This window comes from Camelus dromedarius, unplaced genomic scaffold (assembly GCF_036321535.1).
Source record: "Camelus dromedarius isolate mCamDro1 unplaced genomic scaffold, mCamDro1.pat HAP1_SCAFFOLD_176, whole genome shotgun sequence".
Lineage (NCBI taxonomy): Eukaryota > Metazoa > Chordata > Mammalia > Artiodactyla > Camelidae > Camelus > Camelus dromedarius.
Genome location: NW_026989746.1, coordinates 797,774 through 813,470, shown reverse-complemented (window position 1 = coordinate 813,470; position 15,697 = coordinate 797,774). Strand labels below are relative to the sequence as shown.

Here is a 15,697-nt window from a genome sequence, read left to right as displayed (position 1 = left end):
TGCCGGTTGGTTTCCAATGTGTCTTCTCACTTAGCTGGTAACTGGAGAAGACTCCCTTGTTCAGCCTCCTTTATACCCTCACCCTGCTTAGCATCGGGCAATAGCAGGCATCCAGGCAGTGCTAACCTACTTTATTCGCAGGGGTGGTGGTTTGGAGTATAGCTAATAACTATTAATTCAGTGTTGCAATTAAAAAAGAAAGCCAAGAAAATCCATAAAACTTTATCTCCATGTTCAGTTTAGCGCTTTACCTCAACAGTTTTCTTAATTCTGTGTTTACATTCACATAGTGTTCAGTGCTTTTACAGTTCCCTGAGGCAAGCAGGTGAGTTGTCATTATGTTTGACTTTCACGTTACATTTCATATTGGATATATTTGTGCAATGACAAAACCTTCTTTTTTAAGTAAACAGCTGGAAGCCCAGAGAGACTAACAGCCTAACCCAGGGTCACCTGGTTAGTGTTTGGCACAGGCCAGGACCGCGGTTCACATCTTCCAGCTGCTCCTCTTCCAGTGCTGGGAAATGTAGCCCCATCAGCCAAACGGCCAAGTCTCATTGCTGCCCCTTTACCTGCCAGTGATGGCAGTGCTACAAAACGTGGCAAAGGAAAGGTCAGAAATAGGAGTGATAAAAGACATGGAATTGCTGGAAATGGATCCTCAGCCTCTTCCTCCCTATTTGAGCACCTCACAAGTGTCCCACTCTGACACTGCTGTTCATTGATTATAACACAGTCTTTAAAATCAGACTGATCTTTTGTAGGACATGCTTTTATCCTGGTCCCTTTCCTGCTAGTAGTCACCGTCATGGGCAGAAAGTGCCTGACTGTGCTCTGTTTGTCACTTAGGTGGGAGGGGAAGTGGGAGACGAAGCGGGTTGAACTGAAGCCGAGCTTTTTACAGCTCTGTTGTTCTAGGACCAGAGCAGTTCCACTCCTGCTTTCATCACCTCTCCACCTGTGAGTCCCAGCCACCCACTTCTGCCTGCTTCCCCACATGCCACGTCCTGGGGGAGGACAGTGTGGTTGGCAATGCCCCCTCCACCCTCCGCCTTCCGCCCTGGGAGGTGCAGGAGTCTGCTTCAACTTTTGAGCTGTTTTGGTAGTTGGGCTTTTCCAGCCTTTCTAGGCATCTGCTTTCCAGCTCTGGGAAATTGGAGATGTAACTTAACCATACAAGTTCTATACTAATGTATTCAGTGGCATTAATGTGATGTTGTCTTTAAGGTGTTCTGGGACTGGATAGGAGGTTTTTAACACAGGATGCTTCACATCCAATTCTAAAGGCCTACAGGATGCAGGTGTAATTCAAGTTCTTACATGGCTGTAAGGCAGACATGGACATTATTTTATAATATGACCATATGTTCATAGATTACGGTTAGTCCGCCGGCTCTGTATCTAATAAAAGTTTAAATTCCAAACGCTTGAAGAAAATTTGCGGACCATGTCTTTTTGCCTGTAACTAGTTGCAAAAACTGAAATCAAGACTCTACCACAAGCCAGTGTTTCCCAGTAGAGAAACCCTCTAATTTTACAACCTCTAAGTAATGCGGTGGTTCTTTGGGTGAGATGAGGGATGCCAGAGTATTTTGTTGGGACACTAGAGTGGCATGACAAGTATTCTGGGACTGGTTACAGTTGAATCTCTGCTTCCTATATCCTGGACTGATTACAGAGTCAATGTTAGTGCGTTAACCAGCTTCTGAATGCAAGGGTAGCTAGGAAGACAACAGAGAAAATAGAAGGATATAAAGTAATGGAGAGACTTCAGAGCAGTACAAATGTTGACTTTGACACCACCAGCTGCTGACGTGAACTTGGCAGGAATTTGTGAGAAATGGTGGGTGTCACTGCAAGCAGGAGAGTCCTGCAGCTTTTGGGGTGAACAGGCAAAGGGGAGAACAGTTATTGTGACCACTCGGGGGCTGATTATTTGTGTCCTGAATGTGAAAATGTCTGGTCTCCTGTTCAATTTTGCAGCCACAACTTCACGTGACTCAGGGCATTATTTCCACCAGAAAACCATAAAAACATAAACAACTTCTGTTTCCCAAAGTGTTTGTTCTCGATCTGAGATGATTGTCCTGTGGTGGGAGGTAAGTGGGCGGTGGGTCCTTTTACATCACTCCCTTTCACTAAAAGTCTACCTCGCTGTTTTTCACCCTACTGAAGAGGTGCTGCCATTCTGTTACACCTAGACCTATAAGACGGGCTTGCCTGAATCCTCAGGTGAATAGGGATAGTTATGTGAAATTTTAAATAATTGCTTGGGTCATGTGGTCCTTTGTTCCCTCCATTGGAAATCACTATTCCAGAGCAAATAGTATGAATCTATATAAACTATATTGTTTGTAAGGTGTCTTCAGAAGTTTTGCAGTAGGTTTAAATATTTGCTTGGTGATGGCATCTTGATTGTTTGAAGGAGGCAACACTCACTAGGGGCTTTGTTGGCTCCCTTAGAGTTCCCTTACTGGCAGTAGAGTGTTTGTAGGCAGAGTTAGAAATTTAACTGTGCTGAGAAGCCAAATTTGCCCTCAGCTGGGAATTGGCAGAAGAGTCAGTTATGGAAGGAAGGCTTTAGGATTATCTGGTAGCAGAGTTGTGGGATCCAAGCCCTGGGAAACCTCAGCTTTTGTAGAGTATGTTCTGTAACAATAGGCTATTGGATAATTTTAACACTTGTTATGGGATGTAGAGTTGGGGAAAGACTTAAAAGTGAAAGAACCTTAAAAAAGAATCTCCAAATATTTTAAAGAAAACAGTACTCAGAATGAGAGCTTTCCTGGAAAAGACTAGTTCTTCACTTCACAGGGGAAGCAGGGAGAAGGTGTAACTGCACTTACGGTAACTTAAAAGGTAAACCTTACCCTCCCACTTAGCTGTTTCCTGGTGTAAGTTCATATTCCACATCTGTAGTTTTAGACATGATGTGTCATTTTCTGGTACTCCATTCTGCTTCTGAGTGAGAGACTGATGCAAAGTCACATAGCAATTGAAAAATTGCACAAAAGTCTTTATTGTTAAAAATGTAGATATGTGGCAGAGTGCTGCATTTGCAAATGACTTTCAGTACAGAGAACACTTAAAAGAATGCGGTGTTATTTCTTTTTTTATTCCTTTAAGCCTTTGAATAGAAGGTTTTCTTTGCAGAGTTTCTGGAGTACATCAGAACAAGCAGGAACTAAAAATAGCTTTAAGAAAGCACCAGTATAGATGTTGTTTATAGTATGGTATCTGTCTTAAAGTTAACTCTTTAAAGCAGGAAGTTGTAACTCTCAATTTCTTAAGCAAATAAATACATTCTTGACTGTTAATGACATACTTTGTGGGGTGAAGCCGCTTTTGCTTCCATTCTGAGCATTGAAAGGCCTTCAAGGATTATTCTACCAGTCCTCAATATTTTATTTTCCTTCTGTTGTGAACTTGTTATTAAACTTGAAGCAGATATAAATATCATTAACTTGCTACATATGTAGATATTTAGTGTTACATAGTCAGAAAGTTTGTGTACATCACACGTATCTACATAATTCCCCAGGTTCCAACTGTGTTCCTGATAAAAGAATGGTGGGAAATGGCATTATGGGGATATGTCTTACAGTACACAGTGTTTCCCCTGTTCCCTCTACCAGATCTGGATGTTCTTTCATCTTTCGGCTTCTAGAATTTCTACCTCTTTTTCTTAAGACAGGTGTAACTCATCCCCCTGCTCACACAAATATGCGTACACACACACACACGCACACACAATGTGCCGTAGGGAGTAGCGTGCACCATCCCATTCTCTGACTCCAGCTCTGATCCCACACACTGGAGGCAGTGTCTTGCACGAATTCATTTGTAAGTTCCTTTTTAAAACTCGAGTGGTCGGGAAATAGGACTGATATCCTCACCTAGTAGGCAAGCCCTCAAGGATAACTTCTATGGTTAATGCCAGGGTATCTTAATGTTTGAGTACCTGGGTTTCATGTCTTCCTGTACCACCTGTGTGACCCATGATTCCCACAGTTCTGTCTCCCGTTAGACTTTTTCTCTCAAACTCTGGACTCTTATAATATTCTGCTGATTTGGCATCTTCACTTGGAACTCTGATATCTTAAAACCAACATGTGTAAAAACTGAACTCTTGGTCCTCCTACCCCCCAAACTGGTTCTTTATGCAGCCTCCCCCATTCAGTTAGTGGAAACTTAATCCTTCCAGCTGCTTGGGTCAAAAAACTTGGAGTTATTCTGACTTTCACTGACATACCACATGAATTCTGTCAATAGATCTGGTTTAACACTGCCTTTAAAACATATCCAGAGCCCAGCCACTTCTCACCATGGCTCCTGCTTCCACTGCTGCTTCCCTGCCCTGAGCCACTGTCCTCTCCTCCTGCATAGCCCTTCTCAGTAGCTTCCCACCTTTCATCTCTGACCCGTTTGCACTATTCTCACCCCGCAGTCAAGTGAGCCTTGAAAACCTAAGTTAGATTGTGTCGTCCTTCTGCAGTGCCTCCCCATTTCACTCCGGGTAAAAGCCACAGTCCTTACAATCTCCTCCAAGGCCATACAGGATCTGCACTGACCCTTCTCCGCAGCTCCATCCGTGCCCCCATTCTGGAACATGCGAGGTCACGCTGGCCTTGGTGATGGTTATTCCGTCCTCCTGGGACTTCTCACCTCCTAGTCTTAATTCTAACCTCAGTTCACAGTGTGCCCTGCTCTGGTATTTAATACAACATCACCCTCATCCTATACCCTCAACTCTCTTTACTTTGCCCTTTTTACTTTTTTCCATGGTTCCTCTTTCCTAGCATGCCACCTCCTCTGCTGCTCTGTTGTGTGTATTGTCATCTCCACCCCCCACCCCAGCTAGACTCCAACCAAGCTCCGTGAGGACAGGACTTTTGTTTTGTTATTGATCTATTCCAAGTGCCTAGAGTAGTCCTGGGTACATTGTAGGCCGTCAAAAATTATTTGCTGAATAAATTAAAAGGCTATTTTAAAAATGAATCATCCTTTCATTAACAGGTGAGGAAAGGAAGCTGCATGAAGGAAAATGGTGCAGTAAATAATGATATTTGCCTGTTGTACTATGTATGATATATATATATGTGTTTTAGTCTTAATTTGGTATCTCAGTTTCTTAATTTAATAGCTGTATTAAGGTGTAATTTACAGGCCATACAATTCACATATTATAATTGTACAATTCAGCCATTTTAACTATTTCTAGAGTTGTGCAACTGTGTCCTCATAAAGTCCCCTTGTGTCCATCCATATGCAGTTCGCCCTCCCCTCAGTGGCACCCTGATTTTATTTGTTTTTGTTTTTTTGGCAATCACATCTGAAAAGAATAATTTACACAGCAGTACTAATATAGCTTTGCACTTTTAGAAATGACACACTTAAATATGAAATCAGGAGTCATTGCTGAATGTAGGCAGCAGTATCAGACATCAGTGAGAAGAATGGACTTGAGTGTCAGACTGGCTGCGATATTACCCAGCTCCACCATTTACCAAGTTACCCAAATTATTTTCTGTCTCAAGCTCTATGTCTGTTATATAGGTGTAATAATAGCAGCTTACAGAGTTGTGAGGATTAAGCAAACAGGGAAACAAAATTTAGTATAGTGGCCAGCTTATGTTATTACCTAAGAAATAGCCTTGCAGGTAGAGAGCAAAATTCAAATCAGTTTCTAAAGTATGTGTAAAATATGATCCAGTTCCTGCCTGGTTTGTAAACACGTATGCCTACTGCAGAATGTAAAAGCAGGCTAATTTCCAACAGAAAAGATCATTTCTCAGCATTTCTTTCAAAGGTAGTTGCAAAATAATTTTTACTAAATTTTCTGTGCCCATCTCTGACAGAGCTTTGACACCAGGGAGGTAATTATCTACATTTTTGTTAAAATGATGCTGACCATCAGGAAGTGTTCCGAATTATATTTTAGCCTTTATGTTGGGAAATATTGTGAAACTTCTTCTAAATTAATGGAGGAGGGGCATTCATTGTAGCTCTTGTAGCCTGATAAGGCTTCTCTAAATTATCTTTTTTTAAATTTTAATTAAAGTAATTAATTAATTTTTTGCAGGGGGTGGTAATTAGGTTTTTATTTATTTTATTTTTATAAGAAGTTCTGGGGATTGAACCCAGGCCCTTGTGCATGCTAAGAATATGATCTTTCACTTGAGCTATACTCCCCTAAATTATCTTTAATAAGGTCTTTTTCTCTGTTTTGTTATTTTCTTTTATGTACAGATGCACAAAGCAGGGTCATCAGAAGCCTCTCAATTCCAAAGATGATTATAGTGAAAAACATTGCACAGTGACAGTGAATCCTTGGAATATGAAGAAAGATTGTAAAGTCCTGAATGAATTAAGAAGGAATTGTTACATTAACTTACATGTAACCATGGCTCTCTTACCTTTATTTTTCACTTTATAATGAAGATATTCCTCACCCGTCAAGGTTGCTTTGTTAGATATAGGGAATATCTAAAGCCTTTTCTGGAAGTTTTTTAAATAAATAAGAGCAGGTAATTTATCAGAAGTGTGAATGGTGTAATCTGCTCTGTCTAGTATGGTAGCCACCAGCCACATGTGGCTATTGTGAATTGAGATGTTCTATAAGTGGAAAATACATAATAGATTTTCAAGACTTCGTACAACAATAATAATGTAAAATATTTATTAAAAGTTTTCAAAGTGTTAATCACACTTTTGAAATGATAGTATATTGGATATTTTGGGATAAATATAATTATTCCTGGAATTAAGTACACTTGTTCCTTTTTATTGTCTAAATGAGATTACTGGAAAATTGTGACTTGCACTATGTTTCTATTGACAGTGCTGGCTTCTAACTTATTGCAAATAATATGAAAAAAACTTTGATTAAGTATTTTATAATTGAGTAGTTGATTTCCATCATATTATTTTCAGGTGTACAACACAGAGGCTCAACATCTTTATATATTATATTCCATTTAATGTCACCATAAAATAATGGCTATATTTCCCTGTGCTGTATGATACAGCCCTATAACCTATCCATTTTATACATAGTACTTTTTACCTCTCAATCCCTTACCCCCTTCCTGCCTCCCTCTCCTCCTTCTCCCCATTGGTAACCACCAGTCTGTTCTGTGTACCTGTGAGTCTATTTCTGTTTTATTATAGTAATTAATTTGTTTTATTTTTTAGATATACATATAAGTTAATAAATAGAATATTTGTTTTTCTTTCTCTGACATATTTCACTTAGCATAATACCCTGTAGGTCCATCCATGTTATTGCAAAAGACATTATTTAATTTTTTAATGGCTGAGCAGTATTCCATTGTGTGTGTGTGTGTTCATGTGTATATATGTGTGTGTATATGCGTGTATATATGTAAATATACATATATATATAATATACCACAACTTCTTTATCCAATCATCTGCCAGTGAACATTTGGGTTGTTTCAGTGTGTTGGCTATTGTAAATAGTGCTGCTGTGAACACTGGGGTGCATGTGTCTTTTTGAATTATATTTTTCTCCAGACATATACCCATGAATGGGATTGCTGGATCACACGGAAGTATATTTTCAGTTTTTTAAGGAAACTCTATACTGTCCTCCATGGTGGCTGCAACATTTACATTCCCACCAACCGAGTAGGAGGGTTCCTTTTTCTCTTAAAAGGTCAAAAATTCTCTACATTTATATACTTTCCTTACAGTTTAGGACACAATTTGGCAAAAGCCAGATAGAATTTAATAGGAGTAAATACAGTATTTTTTCAAATGTCCATGCATTATGGATAGATATGTTATTGATGAGTTGGTTCCCTATTTTTGTAGATGCAGAAGTTTTTATAGCTTCACAGACATTTCAGTCTTGCAGAAAGAAAAATGTCTTTGCATTTTGCTGAACTTGTCCGGGTGGCTTTATGGAATTTGGTCCAGGCCTGCAGAGGTGAATACACATCCAAACCTGAACCATTTGAATGTCTGCAAGATTTTAAGAGTCTAGAATGTCAGATCTGGACTATAACTCTGGTGAATGACATCAGTGAGTGGACTCAAGAAAACTCCATTTGAGTGCAAAGCCTTTCATAAGCCAAAAAAGGCTTTGAAATTGTGGCAAAGCCAGAGACTTTTGTGCACCACATATGGCCACAAACCCATGGGGACAACCACAGGCCTTCTGGAGTGCCAAGGGAATTCCATGTGAGGAGTCCAGCACTCAAAGGAATCCAACAAGTCCCTGCCAGCCAGAGCACCTTCATTGCTACTGTGGTATTTTGAGCAAATGTCTTTTCTTCAGGTTCAAATTGGTTTGTTGTTTTTTTTTTAATAAAAGAAAATCAAACAACTTCTTGTTCCCTTGGTGAAAGTAAAAGCCTAACATTTTCTGATTTCTTTTGACAGAGAAAACTTGAGCCTATGAATCTAAACTCATCTGTGATGGTCTGCAGCTGGGAGCAAGCAGATCAGTTTCAGTCCCTTTGCAGCCGTTGGCTGGGAGCCTGCATGTTCCCTGGACTGATATTTGAAACATGTCACCCTAGCCGTGCCTTCGCTCTGGACTGGGAGGCGAGTCAGTCAGAATCTGCATTATGGAATGTATTTTTCAGATCCAAAGCTACGAGATCTTTTTTAATAGCCAGAGAATGTAGTCATAAATATATCTATTAATGTATTTATGCAAGAACAATTTTAAAGTTTTTTTATTATAAAAATTTCCCCCAAAATTGAAAATGAAAGAACATTGGAATTAAAATCCAATGGAATTAAAAACAGTGGAATTAAAAATCATCTGTACCTTAGTTATACATAAAGAATCTTAAAATCCTTCTAAACATTTTTTTGTTCAAATGTAGATATTTTTCCCTTCCAAAAATGAAAATTATTATTTCACATTTTTTTCTTTTTCCTTTTATTATATATTCCATATTAATAAATATAATTCTTTTAAATCCCTTTTAATGGCTGTTTAACATTATATTGAACAGATATGTAAATAGACCTAGGTTTAAGAAATTTAAAAAATTGTCATTACAGTGCCCCTGCAAAGAATTTTTTCGTGTTTCTATTCTTAGTTACTAATTTGGACTAAAAGTTAACAAGTTTACTTTTCTTCATCTAAAACATTGGTTATTTTATGAATGAATTGTAAGGATTTTAAATAACTTTTCAGTAATTTCAACAAAGAAATTAACTTTAATGCAAAAATGTATGATGGTTTGCAAATCTATTTTCATTATATCTTCACTTTTACCAGTGTCATATCTGTGTGTGTTTGCACAAGTGCTTTAACTACCAGCAATGTAAGAAAAATCTGTGTACTAAAAATGTGAAAATAGTTTCCTGGTTTGTGTTTTCATTCTCCCAATATAGGTTTTGGATGACAAGCTTGTATTTGCAAATGTACACACCCTGTGGGAGGTGATCTGTACATACGCTGAGATACTGTACATAAAATTGCCTCTGAATCCCAATCATCTGAAAACCGTGTCCTCAGCCTTTGATACCTTCAGCTGTTTTATGAAAGTCCTCCAAGTGGATGAAAGTATCAACAACCGGAACAAGAGTTTTTCATTGCCCTATTTGAGAAGAGCTGCGTGAACGACTTTTATATTCAGGATAGAGATACATTCATCAATCCAACCACCAGGAGCCGCACTGTAAGTCTAAACCGAGTTTAGCTGCTGTCTTGGGGGTGATTTAGAACCTGCTGTTGAATTATAAGTGATTTGGTTTTGTTGGTTTGGTTTGGTTTTTAAAAGCTGCCCATAAAAATGAAAAAAGAGAAAGAAAAGAAATATGCCTACAGATTCCTGTTAGGATAGTAAACAGTGGCTGGTTATTTACCCTGTATAAACCACACGCTTTCTTAGAATCTATTTAGGTTTACTTCATCCTTTCTCAGATCAAGTATCAAGTAAGGGACAGTTTTAAAAAAAAATTCAGGATTAACTGGATTGTGAGCTCCGGGATCTGCAAGGCAGCTTTCCCTTCCCATGGTGTAAGTCAAATGGCAGAAATGAAATAAAGCACTTCATGTATCCTCCGGTGTTAACAGGAAAAGGTGAGTCTTCTTGACCTTGTTACTTCCTGGGTAAAATGAAGATAATATGTCAGGAGTCGACAAGCCCATTTAGGGCAGGAACCATGTTGTCTTGTTCACTGCTGAATCCCAGGCACCAGGAAGGCTGAGTTTAACAAGTGGGTGAATGAATGAACTGTATTTCCCCCAGAGTTACCATGTGGGGCAGTGTGGATTAGCATCTAAGAACATAGACACGAGAGGTGAGGGTACAGCTCAAGTGATGGGGCGCATGCTTAGCACGCATAAAGTCCTGGGTTCAGCCCCCAACACCTCCTCTAAAATAGACAAATAACCCTAATTACCTCCCCACCCCCCCACCAGAATTACCTTATTATCTCCCTGCCACCAAAAAAAAAAAAAAAAAGGTAGAAGTGGCCAAGAGCATAGACTCAGGCTGGAACACTTGTGCTGGTTTCTCGCTGTCTACCTTGTAAAAGTCATTTAGCCTCTGTGTTTATCAAGTTCCTCATCAATAAAATGGGGATAATAATAGTACCCACCTCGTAGAGATGCTATGGGGATTAATGAATCTGCTTGAATTTTAGAACAGCCCTGGCTAATAGTAAGTACTATGCATTTGCCAGCTCTTTTCATAATTACTGACAGATGTTATTATCAACCAAAGAAGTATTAGTTCTTTGTAAGGGAAATGCATGTTAGACCATTTCATTTATCATTTTCTGTAATTCAGGCTTTTTCCCTCTGAAATACCATTTTCTGTCTGTGCACTAGTAAATCACAGGGCTTTCCAAATTTCATCTGTCTGAGTTCTTGTCATGATGACAATACTGCAGAGTTTTGACATTTTTTAGGGACTCCATCTGAGATGACAGCAACCCCTCAAATTCAGAAGCACTTCTCTAACTGACAACATCTCGCATGAAATGAAGTTTGTAAAATGTAAGAGCTTCAGACGCTAAATGATGCCATAAATGCAAAGATGTTATATCTAAGCTCTTTAAATAAATCCTGTCATTGAAATAAAGGAAATACTATATTATAGCGCTCTATGACTTTGTTACCTTGCTATCCGTTTATCTGACTCTCTAAGACAAAAGAAAGCAAAGACTGAGATTGATCATTACTACTGTGTGGTACACGTATTTGTGGATGAAGACCATACTGAAATACACTGTCTAAGATACTAAAATGGACACTAAACAGCTGCTTGATGCACATGCATGAACAGAACAGGGAGCTGGTTGCAGGGAGCAGACACTGAGCTTCCTGGATCAGAGACTCAGCATAGCAGTCCAGCCCAGCAGTCCACATGTTTTATATTTATATCCGAGCAAAATTAGCAGTGAGAGTCTGAAATGAACTTTGGGGACACTTGCAAACAGCTGTCATGATTACTAATGTGGGACACCAGGATTCTACAGTGTTTAGTTGGCATCTGCACACAACCATTTCTTTTCCACTAAAGCCTGTTGTAATTGCTGGTTCCACATCCAGGCTGAGGAATCATCTCATGTGTTGTTTGGGAGGGAGGTAAGTGGAGTCAGGACCCATGCTAAGGCTGGGTGGGTAATAATCTGGTTCTAGTACAGGAGAAAGGAAAGTAGGTCAGGTGGGAAGGAGAATGACTGGATTTAAATTTTGTTTCTTGAGTAAGCTAAATATATAACATCATGTCAAGTTTCTTTATTGTTTATATTCCATGTGCTGTCACCGAATAACTACTGAATTGTGGGGACAAAATAGCCTGGGTTTTAGAATTGACCCTGCCCCTAAACAGCCAGAGTCCAGGTTCCTCTGGGTGTCCAAGGAGGGGGCTGCTGCCTCCACTGAAGCAGTTTGGGCACTTGGGTGGCGTAGTTTTTTTTGCTGTGGAAGACTGGCCCGGTTGTAGGACATTAAGCATCTGCAAGGCCCTCACCAGGTACCCACGGTGGTCCCAGGAGTGTAACATCCAAGTGTTCCTTTCCAGCCACGTTTGCAAATGACCCTCAAGGGGTTAGTATTAATCCTCGGTGAGAATTATGAAAAATTATATGGTACCTCCATCCCTTCTGGCAAAGGAGGGCCCCTTATTTACAAATGACCACAAAGTGTTAGCACCACATTTTATTAGCAGAACATGTGAACACGTGGTGACAGTGACGCTCACCTGTTTGCTTCTGCTTCCCAGTGCAACTTCAGCCTCCATCAGAGGACCTCAGCTGCCCCAGCGAACAGGGCCTTCTGTACAGGGAATGTGCTCCTCCTCGAAGCATAGACAAGAAGCAGCCCTTAGATCTCATCAGGTGAGCTGTTGTGGAGGGCACTCCAGTGGGAAGGGCTCAGGGTTGCCCTCATGGCTTCTGAGTGTGACAGTCCTCCGAGAGTGTTACCAACCAGGAAGCTCACAGGAGCTCTGAGCTTTGTTGCCCCAAGTTTTTACTGGAGACTTTATTACAAAGACATGGTTTATTGGGTCACTACTGACATGGCTACCCCACACAATAACTGTAAGTCAAAGCCCTAACATTTGAGCCCCTACCTCTCCTGATGGTCAGTCACTTGTCACAAAGCTCAAAGCCCCACTCCTCTAATCACATGGTTGGTGTCTCTGGCTGGCCAGTCCCCATCCTGAGTTATCTCATGAACACAAGCCATCCAAGGGTCCACCATGAATAGTAAAGACACTCCTATCTTGGGAAATTTCAAGGCTTTAGGGGTTGCCGTCCAGGAATTGGGAACAAAGACCTACCAAATTCTTCATTAAACAGGAGTAAATGTTAGGTTTCACTTAAATTATAAAATAAGAGAAGTATTCTCACTGCTTAGCTCTATCTGCTGTTCGACACCGTTTCACTACACCACGTGACTGTAATGTCGCGCTCAGCATGTGTATTCTCAGAGCATCAGCGCCGGCTGCTCCCCGGGAGCTTATGCTGTTTGTGCAAGGCTTCTGGGAGGAGGGAGGCCAAGGACAACTGAGCAAACAAAAATAATCGGGCTAATAAGGAAACAATTTCAGATTGAAATGAAGGAAATAATACAGTGTTGAGATGGGAGACTTGGGGGAAATGGAGTCAAGAAAGCTATCTTTGAGAAGGTTACATGTGAGCTGAGATGGTGATAAGGAGGCTGGTCTTTGAGGATCTGGGATAAGTCACCCCAGGAATAGAGGCAGCTTGTCCATTGCCCCGAGGCACAAATGTGCTCAGCAGGTTTGAGGAGATACTGGAGCCAACGCTGGTGAGAGTGATGAGACGCGAGGTTTAGAAGGGCATCAGGAGCACGGAAAGTAGTGTAGACTCTAAGTGCAGTGAGAAGCAGTCATGATAGTTTAAGCACTAAGGTAATTTTCTCTCACAATTTGCAAAGATAATGTGGAGAATGAATTGCAGGGACCCAGGAAGCAGGGAGGCCTGGTCGGAGGCTCTTGGAGTGGGCCAGATGAGAGATGGTGGGAGCCAGGGAGAATGCGTTTGGGGAGTGGAGCTGACAGGATGCAGTTATGGGCTGGCTGTGGATGGTGAGGAGAAGAGAAGGGTCAAGGTAGCCCCAGGTCGGCCTGGAGCCAGGTGCCTGATCTTCCTAATCTCAGTGCCCCATTCAGATGCCCACCTACTTGGGCAAACCTCTTAACCTTCCAAGTGAGGGTTTTAAATCACTGAAGTCTTTTTGTTTGTTTCACATTTTATGGAAAGATACAAACACGTACAGAAGTAGAGAGAACAGCACAGCCAGCCTGTCTGTATCAGTCACCCATCTCCAGAATTATCAACTCAGAGTCACTGTTGTTGCAACTTTCATCTCCACCTCTTCCCCTCCCCCACTTCGGGATCATTTTGAAGGCAATCCTACGTAGCTTAACCTTTCATTAGTGAAATGACAAGGTCTCTTTCAAATACAATTGGAATATTCATTTTTTTTAGGGTTACAAAATAATTCCCTGATTGTCACAAAAATACACTTTTAAGCAGTTTTGGGGTTGAAATCAGGATCCAGACTAAGTTCACACATTGCAGCTAGCATATCTCTCAAGTGGGTTCTAATCTATAATTTTCCTGTTTCTCATTTTCCTTGAAATTGCTGAGGGATTTCTCTATTTCCTGTTTGGTTGATTTCATTCTCCCCTGTGGTTAGACTTATTTCTCCATCCTATGTATTGGCTTTAGCTAAGTGATTTGATCCTCCCCTAAAAGCTTGATCTGAACGAGGTTCAAATTTGTGCAAGAATATTTGTTATATGAAGTTTTGTACTCCTGTCATAAGGTACATAATGTCCAGTTGACTCTCTTTTTTGTGATGACAGCAGCCAATAATGATTGTCACCCGGGATCATTATTACATAAGGGATTTTATTTCATGTGGTCATACTCTAATTTCCTCCCACAATTATCAGCAGGATCACAGTCATGAAGAGGCACTTTCTCATTAACCCGGATTATCCTGTAGAACAGTTTTAAAACAGGAAGTTTTTATATTTGTAAATATTTAAAGTTGATACATTTTTCTATTGTTTCTAATGTTTTTTTCTAATAGAGGTACTGAAGATTGAATCTAGGACCTTATGCTTGCTGAGCACACACTCTGCCACTGAGTGTACCCCATCCCCCTTGAGATTCATATTTATATGATATATTCCTTCTGTTATTTTTGTTTTATGTTATACAAAATTTGATGGCAGGGCAATGGGTTTGATGGCTATTTAATCATTCTTTATGGGATTTTGGGGTTGGTGTGTGTGTTTGTGTTTGTAAAGAAAACAATTTTCCCACTATTTTAAGTATGTTTTGTGAAGGAAATTATGTTGATCTGTTCCCTTCTCCTGGTCCATGTATTCCCTTGTTGCTTCCCACTAGTGGCCCCTTGAGCTCTGTGACAAGACTAGCATGTCTTTAATCCAGGTTGAAGGAGATCTGAAGAGATTTATTCAAGGAGATGAAATTTGTAGACAGTGAATTGGAAAGTATTGAGAAAGTTATTCATTAGGAGAAGGTATGGGGTTGAATTGTTAAGCGCAGAGAAATCTAAGCTATGAACCACCAAGACAATTATTAACTCCAGGAAAAACAAAGTAGGGAATAAAAAAGTAAGCCTAGCAGGCAACTTGCTACAGCTGTGAACAGTCTGTAGAGAGTCCTAATAATGTAAAGCAGGGATACTGAGCTGATCAAAATTATAATGTATTTGTATCAAAAGGTTGGAAGAATGAAGGTTTGGGTGTGTAGAGGAGATGTAGTTTGAAAGAGAGCTTAATATTCATTTTCCAAAATAGAAAGTTAAATAGGTGATACATAAAGCTGAAAAAGTCAGTAGGCTGTGTTACAAGGATATTAGTCAGAAATAGGGAGTTTTTATTCCAAGAGTCAGCAGTAGGAGCTGAACATTGTTGCTTCTGACCAGGAAATGGGGTGGTTGTTGGGAACTGCTCCTTTTTACAATCGGTGTTCGAGAACTGTTTGACTCTTTAATGAATGTATGGTATAAGTTTGATAAAAAGAAATCAAAGCTGAATTTTGAAAAATTGATGTTAAGAATTGGGGTGTTTTTGACAGAGAGAGATAACAATCAGACAAAACTACATTTGAAGGGATCCTCATTATTTCTAGCCTTTCAGCAAGGACTAGGGGGCAGACATCTGTTTAAGGTTCAAAAATTCTTTCTGACATTCTT

General features: G+C 40.0%; 1 long non-coding RNA gene across 1 annotated transcript in view; it reads left to right on the top strand.

The window, feature by feature from the left end:
- The first annotated feature begins 9,382 nt into the window (after positions 1–9,382).
- LOC135320507 (uncharacterized) overlaps positions 9,383–15,697 on the top strand; it is a 50,393-nt gene continuing 44,078 nt past the window's right edge. The window contains exons 1-2 of the long non-coding RNA XR_010379675.1: positions 9,383–10,987; positions 12,219–12,333. This is a non-coding gene — a long non-coding RNA (uncharacterized LOC135320507). The remainder of the gene's footprint in view (positions 10,988–12,218; positions 12,334–15,697) is intronic.